The sequence below is a fragment of the Hyperolius riggenbachi genome, chromosome 6, assembly GCF_040937935.1.
Source record: "Hyperolius riggenbachi isolate aHypRig1 chromosome 6, aHypRig1.pri, whole genome shotgun sequence".
Taxonomy (NCBI): Eukaryota; Metazoa; Chordata; class Amphibia; order Anura; family Hyperoliidae; genus Hyperolius; species Hyperolius riggenbachi.
Genome location: NC_090651.1, coordinates 312,663,765 through 312,686,157, shown reverse-complemented (window position 1 = coordinate 312,686,157; position 22,393 = coordinate 312,663,765). Strand labels below are relative to the sequence as shown.

Here is a 22,393-nt window from a genome sequence, read left to right as displayed (position 1 = left end):
GCTCTGCTTGTGATAGGTAGAAGCTATACACACCCTCTCCACACCCCCTGCAGGCTCTGTATGAGTCACAGACTGAGCTTCTCTCAGCCTATCACATGCTGGTTAGCAGCCATGTTTTTTGTTTGTAAACACTGCCTAAAACTGGCAATTACAAGCCAGGATTGCAGCAGGGACTGGCAGAAACAGCACAGAGGGGCCCAGGAGAACATAATGAATAGAATGGTATGCTTTTTATTGTAAGAATTTTAAGAGTACAGATTCTCTTTAAACAATTATTGTACACTTACTGTAAATCCAATAAACTTCATTTCACTTATCACTGTGTGTGTCTCCTATATCAGAGGTCCCCAATCCTGTCCTCAAGGCCCACCAACAATACATGTTTCGCAGAAAACCACAAACCTTTACAGGTGAGGTAATTAGAGTCTCAGCAGAGCTGATTAACTACCTCTGTGGACTTCCACAAAAAACATGCAGTGTTGGTGGGCCTTGTGGACAGGGTTGGGGAACACTGTCCTATATGATATATTTAACTTACATTTTTTATAGTAACAACCAACGATTTATACAGGAAAATCACGACGATTAACAAGGGTACCCAACACTTTTGCATCCCACTGTATATATATATACATATACATATATATATATATATATATATATATATATATATATATATATATATATATATACACACAGTGATGTGAAAAACTATTTGCCCCCCTTCCTGATTTCTTATTCTTTTGCATGTTTGTCATGTCACACTTAAATGTTTCTGCTCATCAAAAAACGTTAACTATTAGTCAAAGATAACATAATTGAACACAAAATGCAGTTTTAAATGATGGTTTTTATTATTTAGTGAGAAAAAAAACTCCAAATCTACATGGCCCTGTGTGAAAAAGTGATTGACCCCCTTGTTAAAAAATAACTTAACTGTGGTTTATCACACCTGAGTTCAATTTCTGTAGTCACCACCAGGCCTGAATACTTCCACACCTGTTTCAATCAAGAAATAGGAGCTATCTGACACAGAGAAGTAGACCACAAGCACCTCAAAAGCTAGACATCATGCCAAGATCCAAAGAAATTCAGGAACAAATGAGAACAAAAGTAATTGAGATCTATCAGTCTGGTAAAGGTTATAAAGCCATTTCTAAAGCTTTGGGACTCCAGTGAACCACAGTGAGAGCCATTATCCACAAATGGCAAAAACATGGAACAGTGATGAACCTTCCCAGGAGTGGCCGGCCAAAATTACCCCAAGAGCACAGAGAAAACTCATCTGAGAGGCTACAAAAGACCCCAGGACAACATCTAAAGAACTGCAGGCCTCACTTGCCTCAATTAAGGTCAGCGTTCACGACTCCACCATAAGAAAGAGACTGGGCAAAAACAGCCTGCATGGCAGATATCTAAGGCGCAAACCACTTTTAAGCAAAAAGAACATTAAGGCTCGTCTCAATTTTGAAAAAAAACATCTCAATGATTGCCAAGACTTTTGGGAAAATACCTTGTGGACAGACGAGACAAAAGTTGAACTTTTTGGAAGGTGCGTGTCCCGTTACATCTGGCGTAGAAGTAACACAGCATTTCAGCAAAAGAACATCATACCAACAGTAAAATATGAAGAAAACATTGTATAGGGAGCGCTAAGCTGGTGCAAAGATGTGTGTCATTTGCCGTTTTTGATACCATTTAAGCAACATGAATAAATTATATATCTTTGCACCAGCTTAGCGCTCCCTATACAATTTTTTCTTCATGTCATTCAATTTTTATGGGTGAGACTAGCCTACCTGGGTTGATATCCTGTACCCTCTCTTTTTTATCAACAGTAAAATATGGTGGTGGTAGTGTGATGGTCTGGGATTGTTTTGCTGCTTCAGGACCTGGAAGGCTTGCTGTGATAGACGGAACCATGAATTCTACTGTCTAAAAATCCTGAAGGAGAATGTCCGGCCATCTGTTCGTCAACTCAAGCTGAAGCGATATTGGGTGCTGCAGCAGGACAATGACCCAAAACACAGCAGCAAATCCACCTCTGAATGGCTGAAGAAAAACAAAATTAAGACTTTGGAGTGGCCTAGTCAAAGTCCTGACCTGAATCCTATTGAGATGTTGTGGCATGACCTTAAAAAGACGGTTCATGCTAGAAAACTCTCAAATAAAGCTGAATTACAACAATTCTGCAAAGATGAGTGGGCCAAAATTCCTCCAGAGCGCTGTAAAAGACTCATTGCAAGTTATCGCAAACGCTTGATTGCAGTTATTGCTGCTAAGGGTGGCCCAACCAGTTATTAGGTTCAGGGGGGAATTTTTTCACACAGGGCCATGTAGGTTTTGAGGTTTTTTTTCTCACTAAATAATAAAAACCATCATTTAGGGCTGGTGCACACCGAGCGGCTTTTTCAGCGTTTCTGCAGCCGCTTGCGGCTGCGCATCCGCTTGGTCAATGTATCTCAATGGGATGGTGCACACCAGAGCGGGAGGCGTTTTGCAGAAACGAATCCTCCCGGGGTGAGGCATTTTTTGGATTTCGGATGCGTTTCTGCCTCAATGTTAAGTATAGGAAAAACGCAAACCGCTCTGAAAAACGCCTGTTCAGAGCGGTTTTGCCGGCGTTTTTGTTACAGAAGCTGTTCAGTAACAGCTTTACTGTAACAATATATGAAATCTACTACACCAAAACCGCTACACAAAACCGCAAAACGATAGCTGAAAACGCTAGCGTTTCAAAATCTGCTAGCATTTTTCGGATCAGCTAGTGGGTTTTGGTGTGCACCAGGCCTTAAAACTGCATTTTGTGTTCAATTATGTTATCTTTGACTAATAGTTAACGGTTTTTGATGAGCAGAAACATTTAAGTGTGACAAACATGCAAAAGAATAAAAAATCAGGAAGTGGTGAATAGTTTTTCACATCACTATATATATATATATATATATATATATATATATATATACACATACATACATACATACATACATACACACACAAATATCACTTCCTGGCTAGCGGCTACGTTTTTTGTTTGTAAACACTGCCTAAACCTGGTCGATTAAAAGCCAGGATCGCGGTGCGGAGCGGCGGAAACGGCAATAAGGGATCCAGGAGATCACAGTGACTTGATTGGTATGTTTTTATTGTACAAATCGGACAGTACAAATTCTCTTTAAAGCACAACTGAAGCGAGAGGTATATGGAGTCTGCCATATTTATTTCCATTTAAGCAATACCATTTACCTGGCAATCCTGCTGAGCCTCTGCCTCTAAAGGTGGCCATACACTTATAGATTTGCAGCAGATTCGACCATCAGATAGATTTCTGTCAGATGCCTGTAAAGTCGAATCTGACAGGAATCTATCTGATGTGTGCCACAGACCAGGAACAAATTTCCAATAGATTTCAGAATGAAATCTACTGGAAATCTATCTAAATGCATTATTGGACCATTACCTGATCTGCGGTAAGAGGACCTACCGCTCCGCTGCGCACACACTCATGGGGGAGCCGGGCACACAATCACCGCAGGTGAGGGGAATTCAGAGGGAGGGAGGGAGCGAGGAATAAAGCCGGCTCCCGCATCCCTGGGCCCCTCGCTCTAGTCAGAGTCCTTCTCGCCGCACACAGATATGAGCAGGCGGCAGCTGTGCATCTGTGGCTGCCGCTGCTCAGATTTAGAGGGAGACTTCCGGTCTTGGTGCAGGGGGGTGTTCTGTACACCCGGAACAACCCCTTCCGTGCGCTTCTGCAACTGGTATTGTTTGAAAGGAAATAAATGTCAGCCTCTATATACTTCTCACTACAGTTGTCCTTTAAGTTTGCATATTTATTAGGAATGCTGTGCTTTAATGGGAATTGTATTCCCCCAGTAATCTGCAATATGTTGTATTGCAGCCCATCTGTAATAGGCCTCTTCAACAGAACCCAGTTTCCCTTTTTTCTGCTTTTCTACCTACCTGTAAAGGAGCATCATTTTTCTAGTTAATGTCGCATTTAGACAGTTGCCCGTTAGTATTTGGACGTTTGATGAGGGAAGGAATGTCTATTGCTGCAGTGCTTTGAAGATCTGTGTGGAAGTGAAAGGATTAACATCACATTAGGAAAGCGGGTTTGGGCTATACATGATTTATGAATGGAAAGGATTTATTGATGTGCTGGTGGGGAATATTGCATGTCAGAAGCAAGGAAACCCTTCTCTCTATTAAACGCATTTTTCTCTATGCGCGTCACAGACTATTCTGGATCTCTCAGAGTCAAATCTAGGACATTGTTTATAAAACTGGAGCAGATCATAATATTCATTTTTCTTTTTTTCATACGTGTCCAATAGATTGTGCTAAAAGTGTTTTCTTGTCTGCATACTGAAACTTCCCATACACTATTCAACTATGGTACCGATTGTTGCAATCTACCCGCGATAAGCATTATGACCAAGATCAGATGGAAAAAAAAACAACCCTTTCCCGATTAGGTGGAATTCTGATTTTGTTGAAAGTTGGCGTTTCGCAGGCAAATACCTAATTTCTTGTTCCGATTTTCGTGTACTGAAGGCCTTTTCTATTGAAGTTAAGGCGGTCATTAGTTTTGCCGATACGAAAATTGGCTTTGGAAACAAGAATTTTCAGCAAACTTGGCATTAGTAGGATGAAAATTGGATTTGTAAACAAGATTTTTCAGCAAACACAGAGTTAACACAATGGCTAGGAATGTAGACATTGGCATCTGAAACAAAAGTTTTCTGCTAACAATGACACCAACAAGATGGCCACTGAGGAATCCCAGGGTCCCGGATGCCACATTAGAATGGCAGAACGAGCCGTTTTCTACGTGGAGCAGGGGACCAGGGCAGGGGAGAATCTCAGAAAATGCTCTGTTTACTAGCTTGGAAGGAAACGGGTAGAAAAATGGGAGACCGTCTTGTACACATAAAAAAAATGTAGACACCTAACCAACACCTCATGGTATGTACCAAAACTTCTACTACATTTGTTACTTTGGGTTGTCACTGCGATGAGAGAGCATTTTAAGTGGATGACCAAACAGACACCCCTTCCCAGCTTTATTATCTCCACATCCTTTTTTGGGACATGAAATGAAAAAAGAGTCCCTTGATCTTTAGTACTAAGACAAGGATGCATTGCAACCATGATGAGCACTAGTGTAGTACATGTGGATGCAGAGTATGGATACAGAGGTGCCAAAAGGATAAAAAAAAATCTAAAAAATGTAAAACATGAGGAGGCAGTGGTGGACTTACCTCCTGCAAGCAGATACAGATATTGCCAATGTATTTGTCAAATAAAACAAGTTTATTTATATACTCCGGGGGACAATGCAACGCATTTCTCAGGTTTGATTCTGCTTCATCAGACAACAACAACTGAGCAATAGCATATGTGATCAGTGGAAAAGCCAGGCACCTCTGGTTGTGACCACATCAAGGCCCCTGAACCAGATGGGGCCCAATAGGGGCCCTCCTTCAACCGCTCTGCAAGCTCTTCATTGGTGCTATGCCGGTAAAGTACTTTGAGTAACTGTTACCCTCCCCTGCTTACACCTCTCTTACACTGCAGCTGACCTTGGCAGGTTTTAGTGGTCCATATCAATTGTTTAGACTTCTTGAGGGGCCCAATGTAAAACCTGCACTGGGGTAAATAGCTCTTATGTAAACAAAACTGAGTAGAAAAGTTAATTATATTGGGCTATAGCGCAGACATATTTTGTGTACTTCTATGTCCTTTAACAATCATATGATTGTGATGGGATCAGAATAATAAAGAGCCCGTCATTTAATATATATGGATCATTATTACACAGGGTTATTTTTGGTTTTACACATCTGACACACATTGCGCATTCAAACTGTAAAGCAAGAAAATACTTTTTTAAAGTGGGATAAAACTCCGACATAACATTCAATAAAAATGGGTTTTCCTACTTCTTATTATCATATGTACTTTTGTGCACAAGTAATATTGTCTGTTTACAAATTCCCAAAGTACAGTTTATCTGCTCTAAAAGCTGGCATTGCATTTTATTGCATAGCTGCTGCATTTATATATTAAATTATATCTAGTGATCAGTTCTCAGCTCTTTCTGCTTCTCAGCTCAGTACAGCTCAGTTTCAGCAGTTTGCTAATAAATATTAAATGTATCTGGCAAAGGAATGTAAACAAAAGATAATGTTATCACCTCATGGCCAGAAGTTTCCCAATGAAGCAAGGAGCATTCCACTGAAGAACAAAGTGCTGTGTTTAACTGTTTGGTTGCTGTTCTGCTTCATTTTGTTTTTGTGGTAGTAGATTTTATGCTGTAAATAATCTTTTAGAACAAAGAGGACATGCTGAGTATCGTACCACTTTAATAGAGAGCATAAAATTATAAATTAGCGAGCAGCCATGGTCTGTAGATATACATAACAATAAACAATACGTGAGGATCACTGCACACTCTTACAATAAATATCTTGCTTGAAAAAGCAATAACTCATTTTTATTTCATAAGCTTTAACAAGATTACGTGTGGCTGGATCTTCTGGAGGGCTTAGTCCTGAATATTAGTACACATCTATAAACAGCATTAATTATCCCACATCAGTCGATGGGCTTTCTAAAATCTATGCTGCGTTCTGCAGAAAGTACACCTTGACACTGAGGAGTGGGCGGCTGATTTCCGTACCGTAAAACTGGAAGGCAGATATAAAGTTTGTACAGTACATCCTGTACTGTGAGTATATCAACCAGTGTAATATAAATGTCTGTCCACTGAAACATAGCTTCAGCTGTTTGATTAAAGAGAAGGAAGGACATACAGGGCCCGATTTACTAACCCTCTCCAGAGCTGTGGTACACCGGAGAGCTGAATGAGTCCAGGACCAGGATGTCCGGTCTGACGGTTTTAAACATGGTTTGCTATTTTTGGAGCTATCATTGTGCAGTCAACTGGATAACAACAGTGATGGTTACTAAAAGGCTATTTAATTAAGGTTTTGGCATGCCAAGAGCTTTTAATAGAACATTAGTAGCAAAGAAAAGTCATAATTTTATTTTTCAGTTATATGGCTTTTTATTTATAACATTGCATCATCCTCTAATACAGGCATGGGCAAACTTGGCCCTCCAGCTGTTAAGGAACTACAAGTCCCACAATGCATTGCAGGAGTCTTACAGCCACAGTCATGACTCATAAAGGCAAATGCATTGTGGGACTTGTAGTTCCTTAACAGCTGGTGGGCCAAGTTTGCCCATGCCTGCTCTAATATATGCTATGTATACACTACATTCTGCATTTTGAACTATGAAACAGAACAGAGCTAATTACCCTTTGAACGTCCCTGCAGTAAAATCTTATCTGAAGTTGTCTTTCACTGTTTCTTGCATGTATAAGTGCTTCAGAAAACAGCGCAGTAGCCCACCCAAGTTGGGTCGGAGAGCTCAGAGAAGCTCTTTTGCATAGATAACAACTGAAGTTTCTTAGCTCTTCATGTACTGGAAACAATACGAGACACATATCTGTGCTACTAGTGTAGCAGGCAGGACCCTCTGGAAGCAAGGGGAATATTTAAACTGCTACCATTCTAACACTGTGTCAGAGGCCGCCTCAAACCTGCTACAGTTGGTTAAACTGGGTGACTAGGATTACAATTCTGAAAAGGGGGGAGGAAGCGGGGAGTCCCAAACAGCCAAACAGATTTGTTTGATTGATTTTAATGGGAACATTTAAACTGCTTCCATTCTCACATTATTGATACCAAGGACCCCAAAGCTCACAAACTTGGTCATCGAGTGACTGTTTCTCAAGGTTAGAAAAAGTGGCCTGACCAAACAACAACTAAAAACTTACCCGGGCAACAACGGGTCTTTAGCTAGTAATTATGATGTTAAGGCTCTGCTCCAGACAGTAACTTAAAGGAGTTATCAGGCAATAAAAGGTAAAATAAGGGCTACTTAATGCGGCATTAACTAGAAAAATGATGCCCCTTTACATGAGGTGATAACATTATCTTTTGTTTACATTACTTTGCCAGATACGTTTAATAAATATTAGCAAACTGCTGAAACTGAGCGGGTATATCCAGCAATTCGTCGGGATTCCGTTGTTATTGCACCATCGGTTAAGGAGAGAAAAATTGTGACTTTTGTTACAGCCTACCCTTACCCCTTATCTTAGTTGACTTGCATGCTCCTTATCCTTTCTCACTTGTGTTACAACCTACCCCTCATCTTATCTGACTTGTGTTACAGCACTGCCCTTAAAGTGTACCAGAGTTGGTATAAATAAAAAGTTTTATACATACCTGGGGCTTCCTCCAGCCTCATACGCACGGATCGCTCCTACGCCGCTGTCCTCAGTCTTCCTGCAGCTCCGAAACCGGCTCCCCGCACTTCCAGCAGTCGGGGTCAGTCTGACGTAAGTGAAGTGCGCTGTTTAGAGAGATGCGTAGAGGGTGCACTTCTCCTGCGTAGACTGGCCCGACTGAGGGAAGTGCTGGGACCCGGTATCGGAGTTGCAGAAGGACTGAGGGACGGCGACGTGGGAGCGATCTGTGCATATGAGGCTGGAGGAAGCCCCAAGTATGTATGAAACAATATATTTATACCAGCTCTGGTTTCCTTTGATCTTATCTGAATGGTGTTGCAGCCTTTCCATTAGGATAAACTAGGGGTAGCCAAATGTGATGGGCTGGGGAGACTGGTAGGATACTGGTTAAAGTGAACCTCCAGACTAAAAATCGACTCAGCAGCACTGAAAAGGCCTGGTGTTTCTTTAACAGTTTCACAGCATCAGAACTTTGTTTCTCTTATACAAGCCTCATTTTTAGCTGCACAGAAGAAAACTGCCCAGGCAGTTTTCCCCTTATGCTGTGCAAAGCATGATGGGATTTCTGATGTTGTTGTTCTCGTTCTGCTGTTTTGGTGCAATTTTTTTTTTTTTTACATTTTGAACTTGACGTTTGAAGCCTAGTGTGTGCAGCTGAGAGGGTTTATCAGGACACAGGACAGTTGGAACTGTGTCTCCTGCTCCTTGTCACCTCCTTTCAACCAAAAAGATGGCTGCCCCATGGCAAAGATGGCAGCCCCCATGAATCACAAACATTTGCCTGTTCTTTTAAAACAGGGCGAGTAAGAGATTATATTACCAATCTATTCTAATTAACATAACTAATGTAACTTAATGACAGTATGTTTGTTTAGGCTGAAGTTCCCCTTTAAGTAGAATTAAATCCTGCTGCAAAGCTGTTTAAAGCAGATAACCACCTTTCTAAACAGTAAGGCTTTGTTCCCACTTGTAGCCGGATCACGTGTGGCTAGTGGGAGCAAACAGTGTAATGTCCGCTCCGATGGTCTGCCATGGTCTGGCTGTAGCCTGGGGGGGTGCACTCCACCATAGGATATATGGGGAAACATATCCGCCTGCCTGAGATTATCATAAGTGCAGACTGCTTACAGTCACTAATCCTGCGGAACCGTTACGGAGTGACACGTGTGAGCGGCTCCTAAATATTTATAAAATGATAGTGGTTTACTACCAGTTTAGCAATGAGTGGAGAATGGACAAAAACATGTCCATTCTCCACTCTGAACAGAGCCTAATTTAAAGAAGAGGCTGAAGTAAGTGGTAGTCGGAGGCCAAACACATTGAATACAGTACAGGAAATTTGGGCGCAGCCGACGCCACCATAGACCGTAATAGGAATTACAGCTATAGCGACACACAGTGAGTAACTTCAGGGCCGTCAGAAGACAGAGCTGAAGTTACTTTTAAAACTCTGTAATTCGGCCACCAGCTGGCAGCCAAAAGACATAATTCCCTATCATCCACTTCAACCTGGAGGGGAAATAGTAATTAACTCCGCGGGGTAAAAGCAGGGTAAGCCATATAACGGCTGTATCCTGTGCCTAAGTTTTTCTTTTTTTCTCCTAGAAACGGCACTGTCCTATCTAGCTTGCTTTGTAAACACATGTGGGCACATCATACATTGTATTTAAGCAGCTTCTGCAGAGGGGTGAGGTGCATTTCCCTTCTCAGCCTCTAGTCACTCTGAACTGCCCTCAGCCAATCAGTGAGGAGCAGCAGGAATGTGGGAGGGGAAAGAACACACCTCCCTCTCCCCAGCAATGTACCAGAATAGAGCCAGACTGACTGAGATAAGATTCATTACAGCAGAAACATTTATGATTATATTGGAATGCTTGCCATGCAGACTGCATGTAGACCACATAATAAACACAGAGCAGTGGATAAATGGAATTAGATTTTGTGACTGACAATCCCACTTTAAGCCCTCCTTAGCAATGCAGGTAGAGTATTATATACACATTTTGTATTCTAAAAATGCTGTCAACTGCATTGTACAATTGAAAGAAATGAAAAGGGTGACTATCAATGTGTTGACATATCAGGGAATGACAGGGTGGTCTGAAGTTGTTCCAGTCAATAAAAGCACCTTTAATGTAAACCAAAGAGTCTACAAAGGAATCTTGAAATGAAAGGGGTATAAAGCATACATAGCAATTCACGGCTTCTCTCTTCCATATCATAAGTAATTACTATAAGACTCCTAGTTAGAAGATGCTGATCTACATAATAACTCTGCCTTCGTTCAGCAGTCAGATTATATAGCCTGAGGCAGGGGAAGCTGGGCAACAAGCCAGGAGGATACTGGGTCTCATTCAAGATACATGCAACAAAAAAAGTCCAGCAGGGAAGAAAATTGGATTTTACATTCCCTGTTGCCATAATATTACCAGCAAGATGTTCTGATGACAAACGGCAGCTTTACAGTTTAGGTAAAAGTCCACGGCTTTAATCACAGCCTCATAGTATACATTAAAGAGACTGTAACAACATTTTCAGCCTTCTTTCTTCTAGCCTATAAGTTCCTATACCTGTTCTAATTTGGTCTGTCTTACTGCAGCCTTTCCTAGTTGCACAGTGGCTGTATTATCTCTCTTATCTAATCTAATCTTCTTTCCTTTGCCAATCAGAGGTGCCTGGCTCTTCTACTGACCACATATGCTATTGCTCCGTATTGCCTGATGAAGCGGGATCAAACCTGCGAAACGCGTTGCATATTTGGCGGTCATAAATAAAATATATTGACTTTATTGATTGTCTTTACTACAGTCGTGTGTCTACTTGGAGGAGGTAAGTCCACCACTACCTCCTCATTTAGCTTCCTTTTATCCTATTGGTGCCTCTGTTCTCCTGCATAATTCTTTCCTTTGCCAGCTTTGTTGGCTCAGGCAGGAATGTGCTGCTCTACTGTGATAGGATAGTGTCATGATCGCTGCTGCAGCAGGTATTGCTGGAAGTAGTAGTGCTGCAGCTCAGGTAGTTCTGATCTCTTTCCATGCAAGCTGCATAGCTTTGTCTGCCTTTCCCTGCTGTCAGCTTGTGACTGATTATCATTCACCTGTGTGGGAATCTGCATGTCTGCTCCCATTGGATGACCTCAGTATAAAGATCTGCTTCCTGCAGAACTCCTCGGGTTTTCATAGCTTCAGTTTAAGCCTGTCTTGCTGTCGCTTCAGCCCCCGATTGTGTTTCTTGTTCTAAAGATACTTTGCTGGTTTTGCATCATATATTGGTTCATTGCCCATATATATGCATACCAGCACGTTTATTATTTTCCTTGTATTCGTGTTACGTTGATACATCAGTGACGCTGATATATACGTACACGAACTGTTTATATCCTGTGTTCAGCTAGTCGGTTCTAGCACGTTGATCACCCGTGCTGAGCTAGTTATCCTGTTCCTATTCCTGTTTGTGGATTGCGTTCATCTCTGCGAGGAGATAACGAATCCTTCTGAATCCTGTCCTGTTACCGTTTGTGGATTGCGTTCATCTCTGCGAAGAGATAGCGAATCCTTCTGAGTCCTGTTCCCTGTATCGTTCCAGTCCTAAGTCAGTGTTCCTGCTTATGTCATATATCGGTTCATTGCCGATATATACATATGTTAGTCAGACGTTACAAATAGTTTCATTGATAGCTGTAATTGTAATACGCTAGGAAATCATACTATTTGTATATTTATCTGTGTTACGTTCATCTATCTTGATCCTGCTAATTCCTGACTATCCTGTCCTGTCTTTGTGAGACACGCCATCGCCGCTACGCTTTGGCTGCCTCATTCCAGTCTGTCTTGTTGTGGACGCTTGCTGTCACTAAGTAGCGGCTAGCTAGCAAGCGTTCATTCTGTCTACCTGTCCTGATCTCCTCAGTTCTGGTTTATGCGCTCAGCGCTACTTTGCGCTGAGACGTTATAGCGAAAGCATTGTTTGTGGCTGTCGGATCTGCACCGGCTCTGTGTGCCACAATCTCCTTTTGGAGTCAGTCCTCCCCTCCACTATACTAGGGATAGCCTGTTTCCTTGTGCTAGTGTGTGTACCTCCTCCACGTCAGCTCATGCGTTGCATGCTGACTGTGGAGAATACACCACCAAGCCTTACATTATGAAAACCCCATTACCAATCCCCATTGTGGGGGGGATTCCCAGAAAGTATGACACTGTTAATTATGGTTCCTGTTCCTTTAAGAAATTTGAAGAACTTAACTCTGAAACAAAAAATGAGTTTTTCTCTGAATGTGCCAGGTTCCTGGCCAATCCCGATCTCCAAGCGACTCCTGTTTCAACCTGGGCACTCCAACTAAGGTATATTTTGTTTAAAGGGCAATTGTTTCAGTGGGCATTTGATGTTCTCAATCATTCCGATTTGAAAGAGAGACCGCTGGAATTTCTAGCGTTTGTGATCCATAACTGGTTGCGCATAGATCCATTGCCTTTTCCTCTAAATGAACTCCTGGCAGCAGGCCAATCAGCTTCCCCTTCAATTGTTTGCAAAAATGATCAGCAAGCAGAGAGTGTTCCTGATAATTTTCCTGCAGCTTTGAATAAATCACCAAAGGCAGCAGGGTCTAAGGCAAAACGCAAACGTTCTAAGAAACGTGTCCGATCTGCAGAGTCGTTATCCTTAGCGACTGAGACCTATAATGAGATTCTGCCATTAACAGATAATGAAATGCAATTGTCTTTCAGGGGAGTTAAATGGACTTATGAGACTACTAATGAACTTTCCTCCCTGGCTAGGGAAAATAAAGATTTTTGTTTAAAATAATTATCTGAGTATGATTATGAGGAGATATTACAGAGTATTGAACAAATCAACTTATTTGTGAACCAAGGGAAGTTTGCATACACTACAGTTCAACACTTGCTACAGGTATTGGAGGTTCTTAAGAATAAGGAATCTGCCAATCACCTGCTAATTAACCCTATACATGTGCCTGCCACAATCATATCTGCCAACTGTGATCAGCCTAAATGTTTCGCTGTTAAGTATGCATGGGATCCTCCATTCGAGAGGGGAGAGATGGAAGCCCTGGTCTGTGAATGGAAGAATGATTCAAGTTCATTTTGTCAATTTTACAGTGCAAAAAGTGAAATGGTATTGAATGCATGCATTAAGTCAGCCTATAACCTAATAGAGACTGGTGTGTGTAGGTATGACTGTGTGGCTCCTTTGATTGATGTGTGGGAACTGATTTTGGATGATTTTTATGTGACTCCGAATTCGCAAATATGGCGTTCTGACCCGCCTGCTTCAGCACCTTTCGCTGATTCAGCAGGTGATTCGGAGCTCTTTTTGTGTGAAATTGAAGTTCCTGCAATTCCACCCTGTACCATGGATAACTCAGTGTTACTTCCCAGTAAAACAGAAGCCACTGATACTTTCTTAACCTTGCCCTGCACAAATTTCTCAGCAGAGAATCCAGAGGTCCTGCTGACTTTCGAGTCCAGTCTAGCCAGTACTCATGAGTCTTTGTTCAGTGAAACAGACACCAGAAAAATCTTGCCTGCCTCTGCAAACACTTCTGCAGAAATTACCTGTGTTAATAAAGTTCAACTGCTGTCTGATCCAGCAGATGCCAATAGATGCACTACATCAGTTTCCGAGTCCCAGCAATCCTGTCTAGAAACCTCAGAACCCCAGCATCTGAATTTTCCAATTTTACAAATGAATGGTGATTCAGATGCGCAAACATTGTGTCTTGATCTTCCTGTTTCTACACCTCGCTCTAGTTTCGTGAATAGCTCAGAGCATCTGCTATGTGAACCTGAAATCGCAGAATTATTACCTTGTTCAGAAAATGTTCCAGTAAATTTGCCCTGTATCGTGAATAGCTCAGAGCATCTGCTATGTGAACCTGAAATCGCAGAATTATTACCTTGTTCAGAAAATGTTCCAGTAAATTTGCCCTGTACCATGAATTGTGCAGTAGATCTCTCCAATGAAACTCAGGTCACAGAATCATTATGCTGTCCAGCAGGTGCTTCCATGGTTTTGCCCTACAATATGGACTGTTCAGTGATCCTGTCCAGTGAAGCTGTGGTCGCAGAGTCTTATGCTTCACCCAGTACTTTGGATACTTCAAACCCTCTAGCAGAGGAGTCTGAGGCACTGCTTACCTCAGTTGGTGTTGCAGTAATATTCACTTGTCTAGCAGCTGTTTTGGAATTACAGTCTGCTCTAATAAAACTTGATGAATTTCTGCCCAGCAAAGCAGAAGCCATTGAAATATTGTCCTCGTCAGCAAGTGTGTTAGATACCTTGCCCTGTACACAGTCTGATTTAACCAATGTTGTTGAGTCCCTCTCCAGTGTTGTAACAGCTGAGGAACTCCAGCCCTGTCCTCTGAATGTTTCAGAAGTCTTGCCCTGTAACATGGATAATTCTGATTCTCTGGTCAAAATAATAGAAATCTCAGAATTTCAGTCCGGTCTGATGAGTGTTCCTGAAACCCAGCCCTGTATCCTGAAAGATTCTGGTTCTCTGGCCGCTGTGGCAGAGGTTCCAGAGTCCCCTTCCTGTCCAGGGAATTCCTCAGTTTTGCCTAGTCCAGTGGGGGCTGCTGCAATACTGACTTGTTCTGCAGCGCCTCATGAGCTCCAATCCAGTGTATTAGATGAGTCTCTGTCCAGTCTAGAGGTAGTTGTGGAGTCCCTATCTGGTTCAGTGCATACATCAGAAGATTTGTCCTGTCTTATTAGTGCCCCTGAATCTGATTTGTTACTGACTTTGCTGGAATCAGCGACATCTAAGTCTGATCCTGCATTCTCGTGTAAAAGTCCAGTAGTTGCGAAGTCTAGTCATGATGATTTTTTTTTGGCCAGTCCTGGTTTTGGTCCTGTCTTGGCTGACCCTGAGGCTCACAGTTCCTTGACATGCCCAGAGGTTTCTCTTGTGCCAGTGTGCCCAGATGTTCTTTGTGTGCCAGAATGCCCAAGTGTGTCTAAGGTGTTAGCGTGCTCTGATGCTTCCTTAGTGGGAACATGTTCTGATGTTGCCAGTCTGCCTGCATGCCCAGAGATGGTTCTGGTCCCTGAAAGCCCTGATCTTGATGTTTGTCCTTGTGGCCCTGACTCGGGAATTGCCCTAGGTTCCATAGGGGTTCTTGATAGTTCTCCATGTGAGCCTAAGGGGCATTCTGACCTATGGGGATCTCTTTGGAGCTTCAAGGTGTTCTGGGAGGTCTCTGAGAAAACTTGTCCTGGTGCCTTGGACTGGTTCAACAGTGGGTTTTGTGTTGGTAAAGACAGTCCCGGTGGGCATTGCAAAGGCTTTGGCATTTTTGAACGGTTCCTGGAAGGCGGTGGGTATCGCTCAGGGAGTTTCGGAGGGCTTTCTTCTGGAAATCATGGTTCTGATGGGTGTCACACTGGGGCTTGTAGTACTGATGGGCATGGTTCTGTAGGTTCTGGTTCTGATGGGTCCAGTCTTGTGGGGACTGATTCTGGAATTCGGTCTTGCCGGGCTGTCCCGGTCATCATGAATTATCAGTCAGACTGTTTTGTTGGGAATTTCAGTTTTGAAAAGCGTCTGGAATCCGCTTTTAAGGGCGGGGGTACTGTCATGATCGCTGCTGCAGCAGGTATTGCTGGAAGTAGTAGTGCTGCAGCTCAGGTAGTTCTGATCTCTTTCCATGCAAGCTGCATAGCTTTGTCTGCCTTTCCCTGCTGTCAGCTTGTGACTGATTATCATTCACCTGTGTGGGAATCTGCATGTCTGCTCCCATTGGATGACCTCAGTATAAAGATCTGCTTCCTGCAGGACTCCTCGGGTTTTCATAGCTTCAGTTTAAGCCTGTCTTGCTGTCGCTTCAGCCCCCGATTGTGTTTCTTGTTCTAAAGATACTTTGCTGGTTTTGCATCATATATTGGTTCATTGCCCATATATATGCATACCAGCACGTTTATTATTTTCCTTGTATTCGTGTTACGTTGATACATCAGTGACGCTGATATATACGTACACGAACTGTTTATATCCTGTGTTCAGCTAGTCGGTTCTAGCACGTTGATCACCCGTGCTGAGCTAGTTATCCTGTTCCTATTCCTGTTTGTGGATTGCGTTCATCTCTGCGAGGAGATAACGAATCCTTCTGAATCCTGTCCTGTTACCGTTTGTGGATTGCGTTCATCTCTGCGAAGAGATAGCGAATCCTTCTGAGTCCTGTTCCCTGTATCGTTCCAGTCCTAAGTCAGTGTTCCTGCTTATGTCATATATCGGTTCATTGCCGATATATACATATGTTAGTCAGACGTTACAAATAGTTTCATTGATAGCTGTAATTGTAATACGCTAGGAAATCATACTATTTGTATATTTATCTGTGTTACGTTCATCTATCTTGATCCTGTTAATTCCTGACTATCCTGTCCTGTCTTTGTGAGACACGCCATCGCCGCTACGCTTTGGCTGCCTCATTCCAGTCTGTCTTGTTGTGGACGCTTGCTGTCACTAAGTAGCGGCTAGCTAGCAAGCGTTCATTCTGTCTACCTGTCCTGATCTCCTCAGTTCTGGTTTATGCGCTCAGCGCTACTTTGCGCTGAGACGTTATAGCGAAAGCATCGTTTGTGGCTGTCGGATCTGCACCGGCTCTGTGTGCCACAATATCCTTTTGGAGTCAGTCCTCCCCTCCACTATACTAGGGATAGCCTGTTTCCTTGTGCTAGTGTGTGTACGTCCTCCACGTCAGCTCATGCGTTGCATGCTGACTGTGGAGAATACACCACCAAGCCTTAGGCCTCGTTCACATCAGGGCCGTTTCTGTGCGCTTTTTACAGCGCACTGCCCTGTGCGATCAGCAAGGTATTTACTTTCCCATGTAACTAAATGTAGCTGGTTCACATCTATGCGCTGCACTAAGCAGCGTTACAGAAACGTAGTGTTGCATGCATTTCTGTGCGTTGAGCTGGAAAGCGCACATCAATGCAAGTGAATGGGTGCGCTTTTTTAGCGCATAGAAGCGCGTACAAGCGCATAGAAGCGCATGCGTTTTTTACCCTTAATTGGAGAAAAAAATACATTTACATACAAAAACAAAGTTTTATTGACAACTGCTGCTGGTACAACAAGCAAAACGTGCTTTAAAGAAGCGCAGCGCAACGCACAGAAACGCGCACTAAAGCGCGCGCAAGCGTTTTTTACCACGCGCTTTCACACGTTTTTCAGCGCAGCAGATGTGAACGAGGCCTTACAGATAGAAGTTATGCACACCCTCTCCACGCCCCCTGCAGGCTCTGTATGAGTCACAGACTGAGCTTCTCTGCGCCTGTCACATGCTGGTTAGCAGCCATGTTTTTTGTTTGTAAACACTGCCTAAAACTGGCAATTACAAGCCAGGATTGCAGCAGGGAGTGGCAGAAACAGCACAGAGGGGCCCAGGAGAACATAACGAATAGAATGGTATGCTTTTTATTGTAAGAATTTTAGAGTACAGATTCTCATTAATGTTTAAATCTTCATATTTTATTTTAGCTGAAAACTGCTGTTCACATATCTAACATTTGCACAAAAAGTGATTAAAAATAAGTACTTATCACAAGATTGTTGTAGGTAGTTGTCCTTCCAGGGCCAGTGCTGGCACCCTTCACATCCCCATACCTAGCTGCCAGGAGAACAACATTAATTGGTTGCATTTCTAGAAGAGAAGAGAATGAGGGATGTTTTTCAACACAAATTTGTGGCTAAAACAAACACCACTGCACCCTTGGCAACACCTATGCCACGCCTCCAGGTACAGTACATTCCTGTCACACCTCCAGTCACATTCCTGCTATATACCCAATGACATTACTGATGCACTTCTAGACAAGTCCCTGTCATGTCGGCAGTAACACTCAAGCTACATCCACAATGACAACCATGCCACACTTCCAGTCACACTACTGGAATATCTTCAGTGACTTCATGCTGCATTCCCAATCATACTCCTGCTCAGTGGTGTGGCTAGGCCAATCAAATCTTATATGGGGAAGTACATACTACATTTGCTTAAGTGGGGATACACGGTACTTAAAGAGAACCTGAACTGAAAATTAAAAGTCAAAATATGTGTAGTCTACTCATCAATCATTTTCTCCTCTCCTGCGTCCTGTTTGTTCATTGTGATCAATGGAATTCTCTGTCCTCCATTTTGAAAATGGCTATTACTACATAACAGCTTCCTACTGGAAGGGATCACTGTAAGAAGAAAATGGGGAGCTTCTGAGAGGAACTGATGGTGAGGTAAGTATGTAATATTCATTTGCAGCTACATCATGTGTTTATTTTAAATAATTTTACTCAGTTCCGATTCCCTTTAATGTCATTTCGGGGCTGCATACTGCCGAATGATGTTATTTGGGGGTAAACGTTGCCTAATTACTGTACATCACCATGGATATACTGACTTTAAGACACCCAAATTCTGTTATTATTATTATTAGTTGGATACTTGGATTTAGATAGTACCAACCTATTACGCAGCGCTGTACAATAAATACGGTTACAGGCATTGATAAAAGGGGTGACAGTAAACACACACATAAGCAATAAGGTACACAATGCCAGATCATACACTGAAGCAATAGCCTCAGTAATTCAGCTTCACGTTATTGAGCAGGATGCACAAGGAGGGAGGGCCCTTCCAGAGGCTTACACTCTAAAGGGAGGGGGTGGCGACATGATAGGAGGGGGCTGGCACCTTGGTGTGATATCAAACTGTGGAGAATTGCTGGTGAATTCTGGTCAATTCAATTTGATTAATTCACCTTTATAAAACTACCCATTGAACACAAACTGACGTCAGCCATAAACTGACTAGAGACAAGACAAAAAACATTTATATCGCGCTTTTCTCCTGGCGGACTCAAAGCGCCAGAGCTGCAGCCACAAGGACGCGCTCTATAGGCAGTAGCAGTGTTAGGGAGACCAGCCTAAGGTCTCCTACTGAATAGGTGCTGGCTTACTGAACAGGCAGAGCCAAGATTCGAACCCTGGTCTCCTGTGTCAGAGGCAGAGCCCTTAACCATTACACCATCCAGCCACTAGAGGCCTTGCTTATACACACAGCCTGAGCAAATATAACCAGGATAGTCTACTCAGCTGAGTGAAGTAGCATATCAAGCAGTGGAGGGTAGTCTCTACAAGGCTCCAGCTGTTAGAAGTTACAGGAAAGCCACTAAAGGTAGCCAAACATATAGCGATGATGGGCATATTCGACCAACAAACATCTCTCTGATTGAGCAAAAACAAAGGGAAAGGAACTAAGACATCGGGATGCTCATTCAGATTTCATGGAATTTAAATTCCCGAAATCGGAAAATGGAACTCGGAAATCGGATTTCTACAGAAATGCTACATTACTACAATTCGGTAATTTTAGCCCAATTACAGGACTCGAAATCAATGGACCAATCAGAGAATGCAGAAACAACTCGGAAGTATTTGGCCAATCAGAGAATGCCAAAAATGACAAAAAGACACAACTAGGAAATCAGAAATCCAAAGTCAGAAATCGGATTTCTGTAAAAATCCTGCATTACAACAACTCGGTAATTTTAGCCCGATCACAGAACTCGGAAGCATTGGACCAATCAGAGAATGCAGAGTCAATACTCAGAAATCCGAACTCAGAAACTGATCGGAAATCATTGAAATCAGTAATCTCCAATGGCGTAAATCGGAATTTCTGTGGAATCGGAAATTGACATTTCCGACCCACCCAACTAAGACAGAAAATAACCTATTAAATTGGGCCAAAAATTCACACTAGCAATATATTAAACATATATATAGATTCCCGTATGCACCATGTCAGCAAAATAACTAGCAACAGCACAGAAGAATGGCGGACTCTCGGGTGCATGCAATAAGTCACTTTAATCTTAAATTATATCAAAACACATAATTCACTATTAAGCACAGACACTAAATAAGCTACAAACATCGAGAAAGGCCACAAGAAATGTCCCCCAGAGAGCCACTCAGAGCCTGCAGTCCTCTGATCAAGAACAAAAATGATGGACAAACAACTCTATAGAAGTGCTGCTGCATCCACACCAGCTTATTTGCCCATCATTTTTGTTCTTGATCAGAGGACTGCAGACTCTGAGTGGCTCTCTGGGGGACATTTCTTGTGGCCTTTCTGGATGTTTGTAGTTTATTTAGTGTCTGTGCTTAATAGTTAATTATGTGTTTTGATATAATTTAAGATTAAAGTGACTTTTTGCATGCACCCAAGAGTCAGCCATTCTCCTCTGCTGTTGCCATCTCTCTGATTGAATCTGATTAATAATAATTCCAGTTTTTGTGTAGTGCTTTTGTCCTGCTGGACTCAAAGCGCTTGTGAGGCAGCCAATAGAGAGCACTCAGTAGGCAGTAGCAGCGTTAGGGAGTCTTGCCCAAAGAACTCCTTACTGAATAGGTGCTGGCTTACTGAACAGGAAGAGCCGAGATTTGAACCCAGGACTCCTGTGTCAGAGCCCTTAACCAGTACACTATCCAGCCACTTGAAGAGATTAAAGAGCGATCTGTCGGCTGCCCATTCACCACTGGCCGATTCCAGAAATCGATCAGGAATCAACACCGCATCCACCGCCTTGCTGGCCTGACGCTGCCTCCCTATTATCAAATGTGTCCCCCACCGCTGGCTCCAGACTCTGTCCATACACGTGCCGCTCGTGGTTGCCGAAGTAACGTGGGCACGTGTGTGATGTCACACAATCGCCCACGTGTATGCCAGCAACCTTGTGGGGTGGGTGTTTTGACAGAGCCAGCAACCAGCGGTGAACACAGACAGGTAAAGTGTAGTGCATCATGCGATTATTTGCCACAGCACTCTACCAACAGCCTGTAGCTAAAATTGGTACAGAACTTCTGCTAACACAATGGAACGCTTGATTCAGTAAAATTTGGAGTTAGAATTTAGCCAATGAAAAGTTTTGAATCCCCCCCCATGAGCTAATTTCCCATTATATCTCTCAGTGAAACATGACATAGCAGTGTAGCTAATTTTACTTTGTCAGCCACAGTTGCTTCACTTCAGTAAGAAAAGATCTGCTGCTGCTATAACACATCTTTCGCCTCAGTTCCATTTCACACATGAAGGCAGCTTACCACTAGAGTTGGGCCGAACCTCCGATTTTAGGTTCGCGAACCGGGTTCGCGAACTTTCGCGAAAGGTTCGGTTCGCGTTAAAGTTCGCGAACCGCAATAGACTTCAATGGGGATGCGAACTTTGAAAAAAAAATAAAATTATGCTGGCCACAAAAGTGATGGAAAAGATGTTTCAAGGGGTCTAACACCTGGAGGGGGGCATGGCGGAGTGGGATACACGCCAAAAGTCCCCGGGAAAAATCTGGATTTGACGCAAAGCAGCGTTTTAAGGGCAGAAATCATATTGAATGCTAAATGACAGGCCTAAAGTGCTTTAAAACATCTTGCATGTGTATACATCAATCAGGTAGTGTAATAAAGGTACTGCTTCACACTGACACACCAAACTGTTCACTGAACAGAACAGGTATACAGTGGCGGGTTCACTGAACAGAACAGGTATGCAGTGGCGGGTTCACAGTACAGGTATGCAGTGGTGGGTTCACAGAACAGGTATGCAGTGGTGGGTTCACAGAACAGGTATGCAGTGGTGGGTTCACAGAACAGGTATGCAGTGGTGGGTTCACAGAACAGGTATGCAGTGGTGGGTTCACAGTACAGGTATGCAGTGGTGGGTTCACAGAACAGGTATGCAGTGGTGGGTTCACAGAACAGGTATGCAGTGGTGGGTTCACAGAACAGGTATGCAGTGGTGGGTTCACAGTACAGGTATGCAGTGGTGGGTTCACAGTACAGGTATGCAGTGGTGGGTTCACAGAACAGGTATGCAGTGGTGGGTTCACAGAACAGGTATGCAGTGGTGGGTTCACAGAACAGGTATGCAGTGGTGGGTTCACAGAACAGGTATGCAGTGGTGGGTTCATAGAACAGGTATGCAGTGGTGGGTTCACAGTACAGGTATGCAGTGGTGGGTTCACAGAACAGGTATGCAGTGGTGGG

General features: G+C 43.0%; 1 protein-coding gene across 1 annotated transcript in view; it reads right to left on the bottom strand.

Annotated features, from left to right (window-relative positions):
- Positions 1–18,021, bottom strand: part of CACNG7 (calcium voltage-gated channel auxiliary subunit gamma 7) — a 234,741-nt gene extending 216,720 nt beyond the window's left edge. The window contains exon 1 of the mRNA XM_068242984.1: positions 17,892–18,021. The gene's annotated coding sequence lies outside the window, so the exon portion shown is untranslated. The remainder of the gene's footprint in view (positions 1–17,891) is intronic.
- Positions 18,022–22,393: the final 4,372 nt, after the last annotated feature.